Genomic DNA, 15,160 nt, shown 5'->3' with positions numbered 1-15,160 from the left:
CTGCTGCTGCTGCTGCTGCTGCTGCTGCTGCTGCTGCTGCTGCTGCTGCTGCTGCTGCTGCTGCTGCTGCTGCTGCTGCTGCTGCTGCTGCTGCTGCTGCTGCTGCTGCTGCTGCTGCTGCTGCTGCTGCTGCTGCTGCTGCTGCTGCTGCTGCTGCTGCTGCTGCTGCTGCTGCTGCTGCTGCTGCTGCTGCTGCTGCTGCTGCTGCTGCTGCTGCTGCTGCTGCTGCTGCTGCTGCTGCTGCTGCTGCTGCTGCTGCTGCTGCTGCTGCTGCTGCTGCTGCTGCTGCTGCTGCTGCTGCTGCTGCTGCTGCTGCTGCTGCTGCTGCTGCTGCTGCTGCTGCTGCTGCTGCTGCTGCTGCTGCTGCTGCTGCTGCTGCTGCTGCTGCTGCTGCTGCTGCTGCTGCTGCTGCTGCTGCTGCTGCTGCTGCTGCTGCTGCTGCTGCTGCTGCTGCTGCTGCTGCTGCTGCTGCTGCTGCCTGCTGCTGCTGCTGCTGCTGCTGCTGCTGCTGCTGCTGCTGCTGCTGCTGCTGCTGCTGCTGCTGCTGCTGCTGCTGCTGCTGCTGCTGCTGCTGCTGCTGCTGCTGCTGCTGCTGCTGCTGCTGCTGCTGCTGCTGCTGCTGCTGCTGCTGCTGCTGCTGCTGCTGCTGCTGCTGCTGCTGCTGCTGCTGCTGCTGCTGCTGCTGCTGCTGCTGCTGCTGCTGCTGCTGCTGCTGCTGCTGCTGCTGCTGCTGCTGCTGCTGCTGCTGCTGCTGCTGCTGCTGCTGCTGCTGCTGCTGCTGCTGCTGCTGCTGCTGCTGCTGCTGCTGCTGCTGCTGCTGCTGCTGCTGCTGCTGCTGCTGCTGCTGCTGCTGCTGCTGCTGCTGCTGCTGCTGCTGCTGCTGCTGCTGCTGCTGCTGCTGCTGCTGCTGCTGCTGCTGCTGCTGCTGCTGCTGCTGCTGCTGCTGCTGCTGCTGCTGCTGCTGCTGCTGCTGCTGCTGCTGCTGCTGCTGCTGCTGCTGCTGCTGCTGCTGCTGCTGCTGCTGCTGCTGCTGCTGGCTGCTGCTGCTGCTGCTGCTGCTGCTGCTGCTGCTGCTGCTGCTGCTGCTGCTGCTGCTGCTGCTGCTGCTGCTGCTGCTGCTGCTGCTGCTGCTGCTGCTGCTGCTGCTGCTGCTGCTGCTGCTGCTGCTGCTGCTGCTGCTGCTGCTGCTGCTGCTGCTGCTGCTGCTGCTGCTGCTGCTGCTGCTGCTGCTGCTGCTGCTGCTGCTGCTGCTGCTGCTGCTGCTGCTGCTGCTGCTGCTGCTGCTGCTGCTGCTGCTGCTGCTGCTGCTGCTGCTCTGCTGCTGCTGCTGCTGCTGCTGCTGCTGCTGCTGCTGCTGCTGCTGCTGCTGCTGCTGCTGCTGCTGCTGCTGCTGCTGCTGCTGCTGCTGCTGCTGCTGCTGCTGCTGCTGCTGCTGCTGCTGCTGCTGCTGCTGCTGCTGCTGCTGCTGCTGCTGCTGCTGCTGCTGCTGCTGCTGCTGCTGCTGCTGCTGCTGCTGCTGCTGCTGCTGCTGCTGCTGCTGCTGCTGCTGCTGCTGCTGCTGCTGCTGCTGCTGCTGCTGCTGCTGCTGCTGCTGCTGCTGCTGCTGCTGCTGCTGCTGCTGCTGCTGCTGCTGCTGCTGCTGCTGCTGCTGCTGCTGCTGCTGCTGCTGCTGCTGCTGCTGCTGCTGCTGCTGCTGCTGCTGCTGCTGCTGCTGCTGCTGCTGCTGCTGCTGCTGCTGCTGCTGCTGCTGCTGCTGCTGCTGCTGCTGCTGCTGCTGCTGCTGCTGCTGCTGCTGCTGCTGCTGCTGCTGCTGCTGCTGCTGCTGCTGCTGCTGCTGCTGCTGCTGCTGCTGCTGCTGCTGCTGCTGCTGCTGCTGCTGCTGCTGCTGCTGCTGCTGCTGCCTGCTGCTGCTGCTGCTGCTGCTGCTGCTGCTGCTGCTGCTGCTGCTGCTGCTGCTGCTGCTGCTGCTGCTGCTGCTGCTGCTGCTGCTGCTGCTGCTGCTGCTGCTGCTGCTGCTGCTGCTGCTGCTGCTGCTGCTGCTGCTGCTGCTGCTGCTGCTGCTGCTGCTGCTGCTGCTGCTGCTGCTGCTGCTGCTGCTGCTGCTGCTGCTGCTGCTGCTGCTGCTGCTGCTGCTGCTGCTGCTGCTGCTGCTGCTGCTGCTGCTGCTGCTGCTGCTGCTGCTGCTGCTGCTGCTGCTGCTGCTGCTGCTTGCTGCTGCTGCTGCTGCTGCTGCTGCTGCTGCTGCTGCTGCTGCTGCTGCTGCTGCTGCTGCTGCTGCTGCTGCTGCTGCTGCTGCTGCTGCTGCTGCTGCTGCTGCTGCTGCTGCTGCTGCTGCTGCTGCTGCTGCTGCTGCTGCTGCTGCTGCTGCTGCTGCTGCTGCTGCTGCTGCTGCTGCTGCTGCTGCTGCTGCTGCTGCTGCTGCTGCTGCTGCTGCTGCTGCTGCTGCTGCTGCTGCTGCTGCTGCTGCTGCTGCTGCTGCTGCTGCTGCTGCTGCTGCTGCTGCTGCTGCTGCTGCTGCTGCTGCTGCTGCTGCTGCTGCTGCTGCTGCTGCTGCTGCTGCTGCTGCTGCTGCTGCTGCTGCTGCTGCTGCTGCTGCTGCTGCTGCTGCTGCTGCTGCTGCTGCTGCTGCTGCTGCTGCTGCTGCTGCTGCTGCTGCTGCCTGCTGCTGCTGCTGCTGCTGCTGCTGCTGCTGCTGCTGCTGCTGCTGCTGCTGCTGCTGCTGCTGCTGCTGCTGCTGCTGCTGCTGCTTGCTGCTGCTGCTGCTGCTGCTGCTGCTGCTGCTGCTGCTGCTGCTGCTGCTGCTGCTGCTGCTGCTGCTGCTGCTGCTGCTGCTGCTGCTGCTGCTGCTGCTGCTGCTGCTGCTGCTGCTGCTGCTGCTGCTGCTGCTGCTTGCTGCTGCTGCTGCTGCTGCTGCTGCTGCTGCTGCTGCTGCTGCTGCTGCTGCTGCTGCTGCTGCTGCTGCTGCTGCTGCTGCTGCTGCTGCTGCTGCTGCTGCTGCTGCTGCTGCTGCTGCTGCTGCTGCTGCTGCTGCTGCTGCTGCTGCTGCTGCTGCTGCTGCTGCTGCTGCTGCTGCTGCTGCTGCTGCTGCTGCTGCTGCTGCTGCTGCTGCTGCTGCTGCTGCTGCTGCTGCTGCTGCTGCTGCTGCTGCTGCTGCTGCTGCTGCTGCTGCTGCTGCTGCTGCTGCTGCTGCTGCTGCTGCTGCTGCTGCTGCTGCTGCTGCTGCTGCTGCTGCTGCTGCTGCTGCTGCTGCTGCTGCTGCTGCTGCTGCTGCTGCTGCTGCTGCTGCTGCTGCTGCTGCTGCTGCTGCTGCTGCTGCTGCTGCTGCTGCTGCTGCTGCTGCTGCTGCTGCTGCTGCTGCTGCTGCTGCTGCTGCTGCTGCTGCTGCTGCTGCTGCTGCTGCTGCTGCTGCTGCTGCTGCTGCTGCTGCTGCTGCTGCTGCTGCTGCTGCTGCTGCTGCTGCTGCTGCTGCTGCTGCTGCTGCTGCTGCTGCTGCTGCTGCTGCTGCTGCTGCTGCTGCTGCTGCTGCTGCTGCTGCTGCTGCTGCTGCTGCTGCTGCTGCTGCTGCTGCTGCTGCTGCTGCTGCTGCTGCTGCTGCTGCTGCTGCTGCTGCTGCTGCTGCTGCTGCTGCTGCTGCTGCTGCTGCTCTGCTGCTGCTGCTGCTGCTGCTGCTGCTGCTGCTGCTGCTGCTGCTGCTGCTGCTGCTGCTGCTTGCTGCTGCTGCTGCTGCTGCTGCTGCTGCTGCTGCTGCTGCTGCTGCTGCTGCTGCTGCTGCTGCTGCTGCTGCTGCTGCTGCTGCTGCTGCTGCTGCTGCTGCTGCTGCTGCTGCTGCTGCTGCTGCTGCTGCTGCTGCTGCTGCTGCTGCTGCTGCTGCTGCTGCTGCTGCTGCTGCTGCTGCTGCTGCTGCTGCTGCTGCTGCTGCTGCTGCTGCTGCTGCTGCTGCTGCTGCTGCTGCTGCTGCTGCTGCTGCTGCTGCTGCTGCTGCTGCTGCTGCTGCTGCTGCTGCTGCTGCTGCTGCTGCTGCTGCTGCTGCTGCTGCTGCTGCTGCTGCTGCTGCTGCTGCTGCTGCTGCTGCTGCTGCTGCTGCTGCTGCTGCTGCTGCTGCTGCTGCTGCTGCTGCTGCTGCTGCTGCTGCTGCTGCTGCTGCTGCTGCTGCTGCTGCTGCTGCTGCTGCTGCTGCTGCTGCTGCTGCTGCTGCTGCTGCTGCTGCTGCTGCTGCTGCTGCTGCTGCTGCTGCTGCTGCTGCTGCTGCTGCTGCTGCTGCTGCTGCTGCTGCTGCTGCTGCTGCTGCTGCTGCTGCTGCTGCTGCTGCTGCTGCTGCTGCTGCTGCTGCTGCTGCTGCTGCTGCTGCTGCTGCTGCTGCTGCTGCTGCTGCTGCTGCTGCTGCTGCTGCTGCTGCTGCTGCTGCTGCTGCTGCTGCTGCTGCTGCTGCTGCTGCTGCTGCTGCTGCTGCTGCTGCTGCTGCTGCTGCTGCTGCTGCTGCTGCTGCTGCTGCTGCTGCTGCTGCTGCTGCTGCTGCTGCTGCTGCTGCTGCTGCTGCTGCTGCTGCTGCTGCTGCTGCTGCTGCTGCTGCTGCTGCTGCTGCTGCTGCTGCTGCTGCTGCTGCTGCTGCTGCTGCTGCTGCTGCTGCTGCTGCTGCTGCTGCTGCTGCTGCTGCTGCTGCTGCTGCTGCTGCTGCTGCTGCTGCTGCTGCTGCTGCTGCTGCTGCTGCTGCTGCTGCTGCTGCTGCTGCTGCTGCTGCTGCTGCTGCTGCTGCTGCTGCTGCTGCTGCTGCTGCTGCTGCTGCTGCTGCTGCTGCTGCTGCTGCTGCTGCTGCTGCTGCTGCTGCTGCTGCTGCTGCTGCTGCTGCTGCTGCTGCTGCTGCTGCTGCTGCTGCTGCTGCTGCTGCTGCTGCTGCTGCTGCTGCTGCTGCTGCTGCTGCTGCTGCTGCTGCTGCTGCTGCTGCTGCTGCTGCTGCTGCTGCTGCTGCTGCTGCTGCTGCTGCTGCTGCTGCTGCTGCTGCTGCTGCTGCTGCTGCTGCTGCTGCTGCTGCTGCTGCTGCTGCTGCTGCTGCTGCTGCTGCTGCTGCTGCTGCTGCTGCTGCTGCTGCTGCTGCTGCTGCTGCTGCTGCTGCTGCTGCTGCTGCTGCTGCTGCTGCTGCTGCTGCTGCTGCTGCTGCTGCTGCTGCTGCTGCTGCTGCTGCTGCTGCTGCTGCTGCTGCTGCTGCTGCTGCTGCTGCTGCTGCTGCTGCTGCTGCTGCTGCTGCTGCTGCTGCTGCTGCTGCTGCTGCTGCTGCTGCTGCTGCTGCTGCTGCTGCTGCTGCTGCTGCTGCTGCTGCTGCTGCTGCTGCTGCTGCTGCTGCTGCTGCTGCTGCTGCTGCTGCTGCTGCTGCTGCTGCTGCTGCTGCTGCTGCTGCTGCTGCTGCTGCTGCTGCTGCTGCTGCTGCTGCTGCTGCTGCTGCTGCTGCTGCTGCTGCTGCTGCTGCTGCTGCTGCTGCTGCTGCTGCTGCTGCTGCTGCTGCTGCTGCTGCTGCTGCTGCTGCTGCTGCTGCTGCTGCTGCTGCTGCTGCTGCTGCTGCTGCTGCTGCTGCTGCTGCTGCTGCTGCTGCTGCTGCTGCTGCTGCTGCTGCTGCTGCTGCTGCTGCTGCTGCTGCTGCTGCTGCTGCTGCTGCTGCTGCTGCTGCTGCTGCTGCTGCTGCTGCTGCTGCTGCTGCTGCTGCTGCTGCTGCTGCTGCTGCTGCTGCTGCTGCTGCTGCTGCTGCTGCTGCTGCTGCTGCTGCTGCTGCTGCTGCTGCTGCTGCTGCTGCTGCTGCTGCTGCTGCTGCTGCTGCTGCTGCTGCTGCTGCTGCTGCTGCTGCTGCTGCTGCTGCTGCTGCTGCTGCTGCTGCTGCTGCTGCTGCTGCTGCTGCTGCTGCTGCTGCTGCTGCTGCTGCTGCTGCTGCTGCTGCTGCTGCTGCTGCTGCTGCTGCTGCTGCTGCTGCTGCTGCTGCTGCTGCTGCTGCTGCTGCTGCTGCTGCTGCTGCTGCTGCTGCTGCTGCTGCTGCTGCTGCTGCTGCTGCTGCTGCTGCTGCTGCTGCTGCTGCTGCTGCTGCTGCTGCTGCTGCTGCTGCTGCTGCTGCTGCTGCTGCTGCTGCTGCTGCTGCTGCTGCTGCTGCTGCTGCTGCTGCTGCTGCTGCTGCTGCTGCTGCTGCTGCTGCTGCTGCTGCTGCTGCTGCTGCTGCTGCTGCTGCTGCTGCTGCTGCTGCTGCTGCTGCTGCTGCTGCTGCTGCTGCTGCTGCTGCTGCTGCTGCTGCTGCTGCTGCTGCTGCTGCTGCTGCTGCTGCTGCTGCTGCTGCTGCTGCTGCTGCTGCTGCTGCTGCTGCTGCTGCTGCTGCTGCTGCTGCTGCTGCTGCTGCTGCTGCTGCTGCTGCTGCTGCTGCTGCTGCTGCTGCTGCTGCTGCTGCTGCTGCTGCTGCTGCTGCTGCTGCTGCTGCTGCTGCTGCTGCTGCTGCTGCTGCTGCTGCTGCTGCTGCTGCTGCTGCTGCTGCTGCTGCTGCTGCTGCTGCTGCTGCTGCTGCTGCTGCTGCTGCTGCTGCTGCTGCTGCTGCTGCTGCTGCTGCTGCTGCTGCTGCTGCTGCTGCTGCTGCTGCTGCTGCTGCTGCTGCTGCTGCTGCTGCTGCTGCTGCTGCTGCTGCTGCTGCTGCTGCTGCTGCTGCTGCTGCTGCTGCTGCTGCTGCTGCTGCTGCTGCTGCTGCTGCTGCTGCTGCTGCTGCTGCTGCTGCTGCTGCTGCTGCTGCTGCTGCTGCTGCTGCTGCTGCTGCTGCTGCTGCTGCTGCTGCTGCTGCTGCTGCTGCTGCTGCTGCTGCTGCTGCTGCTGCTGCTGCTGCTGCTGCTGCTGCTGCTGCTGCTGCTGCTGCTGCTGCTGCTGCTGCTGCTGCTGCTGCTGCTGCTGCTGCTGCTGCTGCTGCTGCTGCTGCTGCTGCTGCTGCTGCTGCTGCTGCTGCTGCTGCTGCTGCTGCTGCTGCTGCTGCTGCTGCTGCTGCTGCTGCTGCTGCTGCTGCTGCTGCTGCTGCTGCTGCTGCTGCTGCTGCTGCTGCTGCTGCTGCTGCTGCTGCTGCTGCTGCTGCTGCTGCTGCTGCTGCTGCTGCTGCTGCTGCTGCTGCTGCTGCTGCTGCTGCTGCTGCTGCTGCTGCTGCTGCTGCTGCTGCTGCTGCTGCTGCTGCTGCTGCTGCTGCTGCTGCTGCTGCTGCTGCTGCTGCTGCTGCTGCTGCTGCTGCTGCTGCTGCTGCTGCTGCTGCTGCTGCTGCTGCTGCTGCTGCTGCTGCTGCTGCTGCTGCTGCTGCTGCTGCTGCTGCTGCTGCTGCTGCTGCTGCTGCTGCTGCTGCTGCTGCTGCTGCTGCTGCTGCTGCTGCTGCTGCTGCTGCTGCTGCTGCTGCTGCTGCTGCTGCTGCTGCTGCTGCTGCTGCTGCTGCTGCTGCTGCTGCTGCTGCTGCTGCTGCTGCTGCTGCTGCTGCTGCTGCTGCTGCTGCTGCTGCTGCTGCTGCTGCTGCTGCTGCTGCTGCTGCTGCTGCTGCTGCTGCTGCTGCTGCTGCTGCTGCTGCTGCTGCTGCTGCTGCTGCTGCTGCTGCTGCTGCTGCTGCTGCTGCTGCTGCTGCTGCTGCTGCTGCTGCTGCTGCTGCTGCTGCTGCTGCTGCTGCTGCTGCTGCTGCTGCTGCTGCTGCTGCTGCTGCTGCTGCTGCTGCTGCTGCTGCTGCTGCTGCTGCTGCTGCTGCTGCTGCTGCTGCTGCTGCTGCTGCTGCTGCTGCTGCTGCTGCTGCTGCTGCTGCTGCTGCTGCTGCTGCTGCTGCTGCTGCTGCTGCTGCTGCTGCTGCTGCTGCTGCTGCTGCTGCTGCTGCTGCTGCTGCTGCTGCTGCTGCTGCTGCTGCTGCTGCTGCTGCTGCTGCTGCTGCTGCTGCTGCTGCTGCTGCTGCTGCTGCTGCTGCTGCTGCTGCTGCTGCTGCTGCTGCTGCTGCTGCTGCTGCTGCTGCTGCTGCTGCTGCTGCTGCTGCTGCTGCTGCTGCTGCTGCTGCTGCTGCTGCTGCTGCTGCTGCTGCTGCTGCTGCTGCTGCTGCTGCTGCTGCTGCTGCTGCTGCTGCTGCTGCTGCTGCTGCTGCTGCTGCTGCTGCTGCTGCTGCTGCTGCTGCTGCTGCTGCTGCTGCTGCTGCTGCTGCTGCTGCTGCTGCTGCTGCTGCTGCTGCTGCTGCTGCTGCTGCTGCTGCTGCTGCTGCTGCTGCTGCTGCTGCTGCTGCTGCTGCTGCTGCTGCTGCTGCTGCTGCTGCTGCTGCTGCTGCTGCTGCTGCTGCTGCTGCTGCTGCTGCTGCTGCTGCTGCTGCTGCTGCTGCTGCTGCTGCTGCTGCTGCTGCTGCTGCTGCTGCTGCTGCTGCTGCTGCTGCTGCTGCTGCTGCTGCTGCTGCTGCTGCTGCTGCTGCTGCTGCTGCTGCTGCTGCTGCTGCTGCTGCTGCTGCTGCTGCTGCTGCTGCTGCTGCTGCTGCTGCTGCTGCTGCTGCTGCTGCTGCTGCTGCTGCTGCTGCTGCTGCTGCTGCTGCTGCTGCTGCTGCTGCTGCTGCTGCTGCTGCTGCTGCTGCTGCTGCTGCTGCTGCTGCTGCTGCTGCTGCTGCTGCTGCTGCTGCTGCTGCTGCTGCTGCTGCTGCTGCTGCTGCTGCTGCTGCTGCTGCTGCTGCTGCTGCTGCTGCTGCTGCTGCTGCTGCTGCTGCTGCTGCTGCTGCTGCTGCTGCTGCTGCTGCTGCTGCTGCTGCTGCTGCTGCTGCTGCTGCTGCTGCTGCTGCTGCTGCTGCTGCTGCTGCTGCTGCTGCTGCTGCTGCTGCTGCTGCTGCTGCTGCTGCTGCTGCTGCTGCTGCTGCTGCTGCTGCTGCTGCTGCTGCTGCTGCTGCTGCTGCTGCTGCTGCTGCTGCTGCTGCTGCTGCTGCTGCTGCTGCTGCTGCTGCTGCTGCTGCTGCTGCTGCTGCTGCTGCTGCTGCTGCTGCTGCTGCTGCTGCTGCTGCTGCTGCTGCTGCTGCTGCTGCTGCTGCTGCTGCTGCTGCTGCTGCTGCTGCTGCTGCTGCTGCTGCTGCTGCTGCTGCTGCTGCTGCTGCTGCTGCTGCTGCTGCTGCTGCTGCTGCTGCTGCTGCTGCTGCTGCTGCTGCTGCTGCTGCTGCTGCTGCTGCTGCTGCTGCTGCTGCTGCTGCTGCTGCTGCTGCTGCTGCTGCTGCTGCTGCTGCTGCTGCTGCTGCTGCTGCTGCTGCTGCTGCTGCTGCTGCTGCTGCTGCTGCTGCTGCTGCTGCTGCTGCTGCTGCTGCTGCTGCTGCTGCTGCTGCTGCTGCTGCTGCTGCTGCTGCTGCTGCTGCTGCTGCTGCTGCTGCTGCTGCTGCTGCTGCTGCTGCTGCTGCTGCTGCTGCTGCTGCTGCTGCTGCTGCTGCTGCTGCTGCTGCTGCTGCTGCTGCTGCTGCTGCTGCTGCTGCTGCTGCTGCTGCTGCTGCTGCTGCTGCTGCTGCTGCTGCTGCTGCTGCTGCTGCTGCTGCTGCTGCTGCTGCTGCTGCTGCTGCTGCTGCTGCTGCTGCTGCTGCTGCTGCTGCTGCTGCTGCTGCTGCTGCTGCTGCTGCTGCTGCTGCTGCTGCTGCTGCTGCTGCTGCTGCTGCTGCTGCTGCTGCTGCTGCTGCTGCTGCTGCTGCTGCTGCTGCTGCTAGATGCGCTGCTGAAGGCGTCGCGGAAATCGAGCATAACTTTATTTTATTGTGGGACAGGTTGGCAGTAAAGGGGTGACTAGAGAAGTTTCTTTATTACGGCGCTGGCTATAGTTCCAAATCGCCCTGAGCTGCGGCATTAATGCTAAACCAGCTAGGCTAAGCGACGAGCACGGCAGCCGGGAAGCAGCGCTGTTCGTCGCACTGGCGCTCCCGCAGGCGGCGTCGTTGCCGAAAGCGCGGCTGTTGCGCAGGCATGCTGTCGTTGCTCGAATATAGCAGGTGGCCTTTCTGAGAGCATGGCTGTTTTGTCTTTTTTGGTGCGAACGTGAAGTAAGCCGAGCCTGCTCGCCGGCAGGCCAGCCTGGATCCCGTCCGCCGCCGTAATAAAAATCAGCTTAAGATTGTTTTTGACGTAAGCAATAAACACTGAGACAGAGAAATGTGCCAAATGTATCATTCCTCAGGATCGTTGATCAACACCGAGTTGCTGGTAAAAGCAACAACTCTGATACGAGCAAAATTTCTCGCCAGAATCGCATCGCAAGCTGCCGCTGGCCCGCCGTTGCGGTCCGGCTCGCCTGTCGTCCGCCGGCTCCGCAGCCGAAGGTGTCGCGGAAATTGATCATAATTTTAGTTTATGGTGAGATTATACTGTTAACAGCAAAGCGATATTAAGAGATATTATAGTGCAGGCTACTCGCGAAGCGGCGTCCGCTGCGCTGCAGGCAGCAGCGCAGTTCGTCGCCTGGCGCAACCGCAGGCGGTGCCGTTTCCGAAATCTGGCTACTAGCGCAAGCATGCTTTGTCGCTGCTCGTGTATAGCAGGCGGTCTTTCTGATAATACGGCTATTTTGACTTTTATGGTGCGAACTTCAACACCAAGCCAAGCAGTAATCAGACCGCTGCGAGTGGCAAAGCATACGAGTGGCAAAGCGGCGCAGCGATGCTTGCTGCTCTGTGTGTCCCTGCTTGCAGTGGGGCTGCAATTCGCAAGCAGCGACCGGTGCATCGCGGCGGCCGCGTTTTCGCACATGCGTCGCCTGCTTTTTACTTCTGTCGCGAGTGTCACACTGCTGAGTGCTCCTTATCAGCCCCTCTGAAAACAACGAAATACTGTGTTCTCCATGCCGTCGTGGGTATGGCAGTAGCTTCGCTTATCAGAGGTTCCTAGTTCGGATCCGCGTGGTCTAGATTTTTTAATTATTTTAGCTTTAAATAATCTCCCGTCTTGTTTACCCGCGAGCGACTGGATTTATTTTTCGAGCCATGCCTTTCTGACCCAGCAATATGTGCCGCTCAGTACTGGGCTGCACTCAATCTAGGTTCATAATCAAGAGTGTTAAGAGTTTGTTTTACTATGGTGGGATTTATTTAAAAGAGTGAAAAATGAAGCGTCCCGGCCCATGAATTTCGCATAGCAGGAAATGACAAAAGAAGAGTGAGAACGAGAAAGGGCTAGTCGGCGGGAGGCCTCGCACGTTGTCTCGCTAGTGTGACATGGGAATTGGCGAACCATCGGCCAACTGCCGTCTTGTGGGAGACATGGTGCCGACGCCGACAGTCGACCGACTGTTTTCGTCGGCGCAGTGTGACATAGAGCCAGACATCACGATGACATGGTTTTGGCAGACCGAATCGGCCGACTGTTGGCCTGTCTTTTGCACAGTTGTCATTTTAATATGTAAACAACCCCCCCCCCCCCCCACTACCTACAGTCAGCTGACTGCTAATACAAAAGACATGCTTATCTATTCAATATATAAGTTGTGTGCCTGTGTGTATGAATTGTGTATGCATTAAAAATTCACATTTTAGCACTCTGCTGTCAAACACAAATGCAAATGCACATGAGAAATTATGACTTTTCCAGTTGTTTGGAACAGGTAAAACCAGTTCTAATTAAAGCAGTTCTACATTTTACAGAACAGTGAAAAAGTAACAATAGTGACTTGTTTTTGTTGTTTTTAGTCCATTATTAAAGCCAAAATAGAAATATCACTGTGTGGCTGCAAAGGGGCTTAGACATGCATCACTTGGCTATAGTGCATGGCGCTTTGTTCTCCACAGAGACAGCGGGCCATCAGGTAGTCCTTTAGCATATCTTCATGAGCTGATATTGCCGTTGCACAAGTCAGACTGCAGCATTGAAAACATGTAAGGGAAGTTCTGCTGAAGGCCATGTCATTGCTTCCATGTACAAAATAAGCTGGCATATACTCTGTGCAACTCCAAAGCATTCTCAAATGTCGCAGTGAGTGGAAAACAAAGTGGGTGCCTTTGTATTGCATGAAAGTCTACACATGTCTTTCTATTATTATATATACCTAATGAGATGTGGGAGCCAGTAAAGTGGATTACAGGTAGAGGAAATGGAAGAACCAATTTGGAGGGTTTACATTGCAATGGCTCCTGGCTTAGGCTAGGAAAGAATGCTTTGTACTGTCAGGGAAACAGGATACAATGACCCTATAATTTTGTTATCTCGAGCAAACACCAACATCTCAAGCAGAATTTGTAAACTTGTATTTTCAGTATGAGGTCTATGATGTTGCGCAATAAAATGAAATAAAAATTGAGCAATTTAAGTATGTGACAGGCATATATGCGTATGTTCTCTGATACAACTTTAAAGCAATGTTTAAGAATTATTTTCACTCAATAGTAAAATGTAGACTGATTGAATGTAATGGTGACCAGTTCACAATCTATGTAACAAAAGTGAGCATTGCTTACTGTTAACTGCTGTTTATACCACTCAACATGTGTTGAATTTTAGAGTGTGCTATTTGTTGCCGACTATCAACATTTTCAGCAAAATATACCTATTTCACTGCCAGTCTGGTTTTCAAAGAAAGAAATTAATTGATGCATGGATAGGCATCAGAAACTTGGAAAAGACCAATGTGAAGTTAGGCCGAAGAAAGCCGAAAAAAAACAGAAAAACAGTGATGCCTTTTGTCTTTACTGGTGTCTCTTCGCTGCAAATTGAAGTTGACGGCTTTTGTGTTCAAGATGAACCAACAGCCCTGTTAACGCTATCCTGAATATATAAAAGTCACATGCATAAACATGCATTCGTAGCATTCTCACTGAGCCATGTTATGAAGGCGGTGTGTTGCTAAGCTGAAGAGACAATAAGAGAGAGAAACCAAGAAAAATCTGACCTAGATAGGCACAATAATGCATGCTTAGCTTATGAGTGCATAGGTTCAGTTGGCTAGACCTAGCTTGTGCACAGTGTGCAAGTTAGCGTAAATGCAACTGTATGCCGTCCGACAAAACTATTGTGTAAATATGCCCCAATATTGCTTGAAACAGATTGTGAGGAAAGTTCTTACGCGTAAGAGAACATTGCATTGGCTTGCGGAGCTGAGCAAGCGACTAAGCACTTCATTAGAAAAAATTATTTTAACATTTATTATACCTAAACAGTACCTAATGACAATACTTGAGTGGTCAGCTTTGTGTAGAAGTAATCAAGCATTAGCATTCAAGCACAGCCATACGGCTACAAAGGAAAGCTTTGTAGCTCTTCTTTATGGCTGCACTTGGGTGGACATTAATGAGTATTTACTCCCTTATAACAAATATTCTCTGCCTTGGCGGAATCACTTTAATCAGTAGATGAACATCGTCATTTACTGTGTGTATATCTGCAGTGACCAGCTCAAAGGACAAGAGGTTAGTTAGCCTTCTGAGGTGGAAGGCCATTCCAGCCTTTAGTGGCAAAAACAAAAATCAATCTTGATATGCAGTGGCATGAGCTAACTGAGGCACAGCAGTACTAGTGCGGCTAGTGCAGAAGGAAAGATGAGTCAGAACAGATGAGTTGGTTATGTGACGGTAAAGAGTTAAAAAAACCCTGCAGTTTCTGCACAGCATGAAGAAATTTGAAGATTCACCTTTGGTGCTGTGAAACTGGAGATTGAACAATAGTCTGAGAATATAAAACAAGGGCTCAGGTCTCAACTCATTCTAGGATTTTAGTTAAGTTCGGTTTGTGCATGCGCCATTAGAACGCCCAAGGTGATGTCACACAGGGGATCTGAACGCAAGTAACTTGGAAGACGGCGATGCTAAGTACATGTTATGGTGTAAATATCCTAGGCTGTGGGAGGGCGTACAAGCATTATGAGGTGAGACCATGCTACATTGCGAGCCATATGAAAGGCTGAGTGTTTCAACCAGTATCCAGTGAATATACCTTTCTCGGGAAGGCCTTATAAGTAGGCAAAATGTAGTTTTGCTGACAATAAAACAAAAATTTTGAGTGCATCCTTAGTAACATTAGCAAACAGGGCATTCTAGAGCATGCAAAATGTTGTTTTGGAGAACTAAAACATGGGTATTTATTGCAAGATGGCAGATCCCTTAATATCGCCATCAGTGAAAGCATGTAACAAAACACTGAAGGGAAAGCCATAATGTAGGTAGTAAAAAGCTGAGACTCAAGGGCAATGCCTTGGGGGACATCCAAGACTGCAGGAAAGGCAGGATGCTTAAGAATTGGCAAGGGAAATCTGCCGACGGCTGGCTTAGATCCAGTTTAGAGCGATTGAATACAAGTTAAAGCACAACAAAAAAGCCATACATAATTAAGCGGATCACATGCTTTTTCAAAGCCAAGAAGAAAAGCATCGAGGGGGATATTGCAGTCAAGGTGCATGTCGTGAAGAACAAGAGCAAGTTGGCTATTGCAGGAATGTTTTCTAAAGACTTGCAAATTTGGATGAAACAACTTAAAGGGCCAAAACATCTGGCAGGGCAAGAGTACAAAATGTGTTTGGTGATTTGCAGCACATGACAATGGCATAAATAGGGCCATAGGTGCTGGGTAATGATGGGTAAGAAACATGGAGGGGCCAAGCTATGATGAGGCAGGAAGCTATCTGCACAGTATGCACTAGATATGCATACACCGTGCGTCCTGTCCTGTTGATGTTTGCTACAAATTTCACAAAACTTCTTACAAGTGTACTGTCGGGTGAACCCGCGGTAAGTTTGCATGTTGAAACTGCGCTAAGGGACGAGGACAACAGAGCAAGAATTGCTACTATGTGCAGTGGTGCTGTTTTCCGTCGAATTTGTTCCTAAAATACCTTTGCGGTCTGCTGTTTTAAGTGGTGTCAGGTAAAGCCAATCGCTAATCTTCAACCAACAAACTGCTGTGCCATACAACACATCCTTCTAATCATCTTCATAATCTGCAAGATAAATGTACTTCTTTAGTCTCGTATTCAAAATAACACAGATGAATTGCTTGTGTCATCATCAGAGCTAAAAAAATTAACCATACTTTCACATACACAGCCATTCCTCATTAGTGCTGTCCTCGTTAAAATGGACTCAAACTATTAGCAGTGTTTCTGGGGAAAAATTTTTTTCAATGCACTTACGCTTTGCTAACATAGAAACTTGCTGATCATAGTGGACAGAGTGAAAATGCGTACGGCCCATTGTCGCATGTGTTCTTGTCCCATTAAT

General features: G+C 58.4%; 1 pseudogene; it reads left to right on the top strand.

The window, feature by feature from the left end:
• Window positions 1–15,160, top strand: part of LOC144095548 (uncharacterized) — a 57,684-nt pseudogene that overhangs the window by 14,259 nt on the left and 28,265 nt on the right.

This window comes from Amblyomma americanum, chromosome 6 (assembly GCF_052857255.1).
Source record: "Amblyomma americanum isolate KBUSLIRL-KWMA chromosome 6, ASM5285725v1, whole genome shotgun sequence".
Taxonomy (NCBI): Eukaryota; Metazoa; Arthropoda; class Arachnida; order Ixodida; family Ixodidae; genus Amblyomma; species Amblyomma americanum.
Note: the sequence above shows the minus strand (reverse complement) of the source record. Positions and strands in the feature narration are given on the sequence as shown.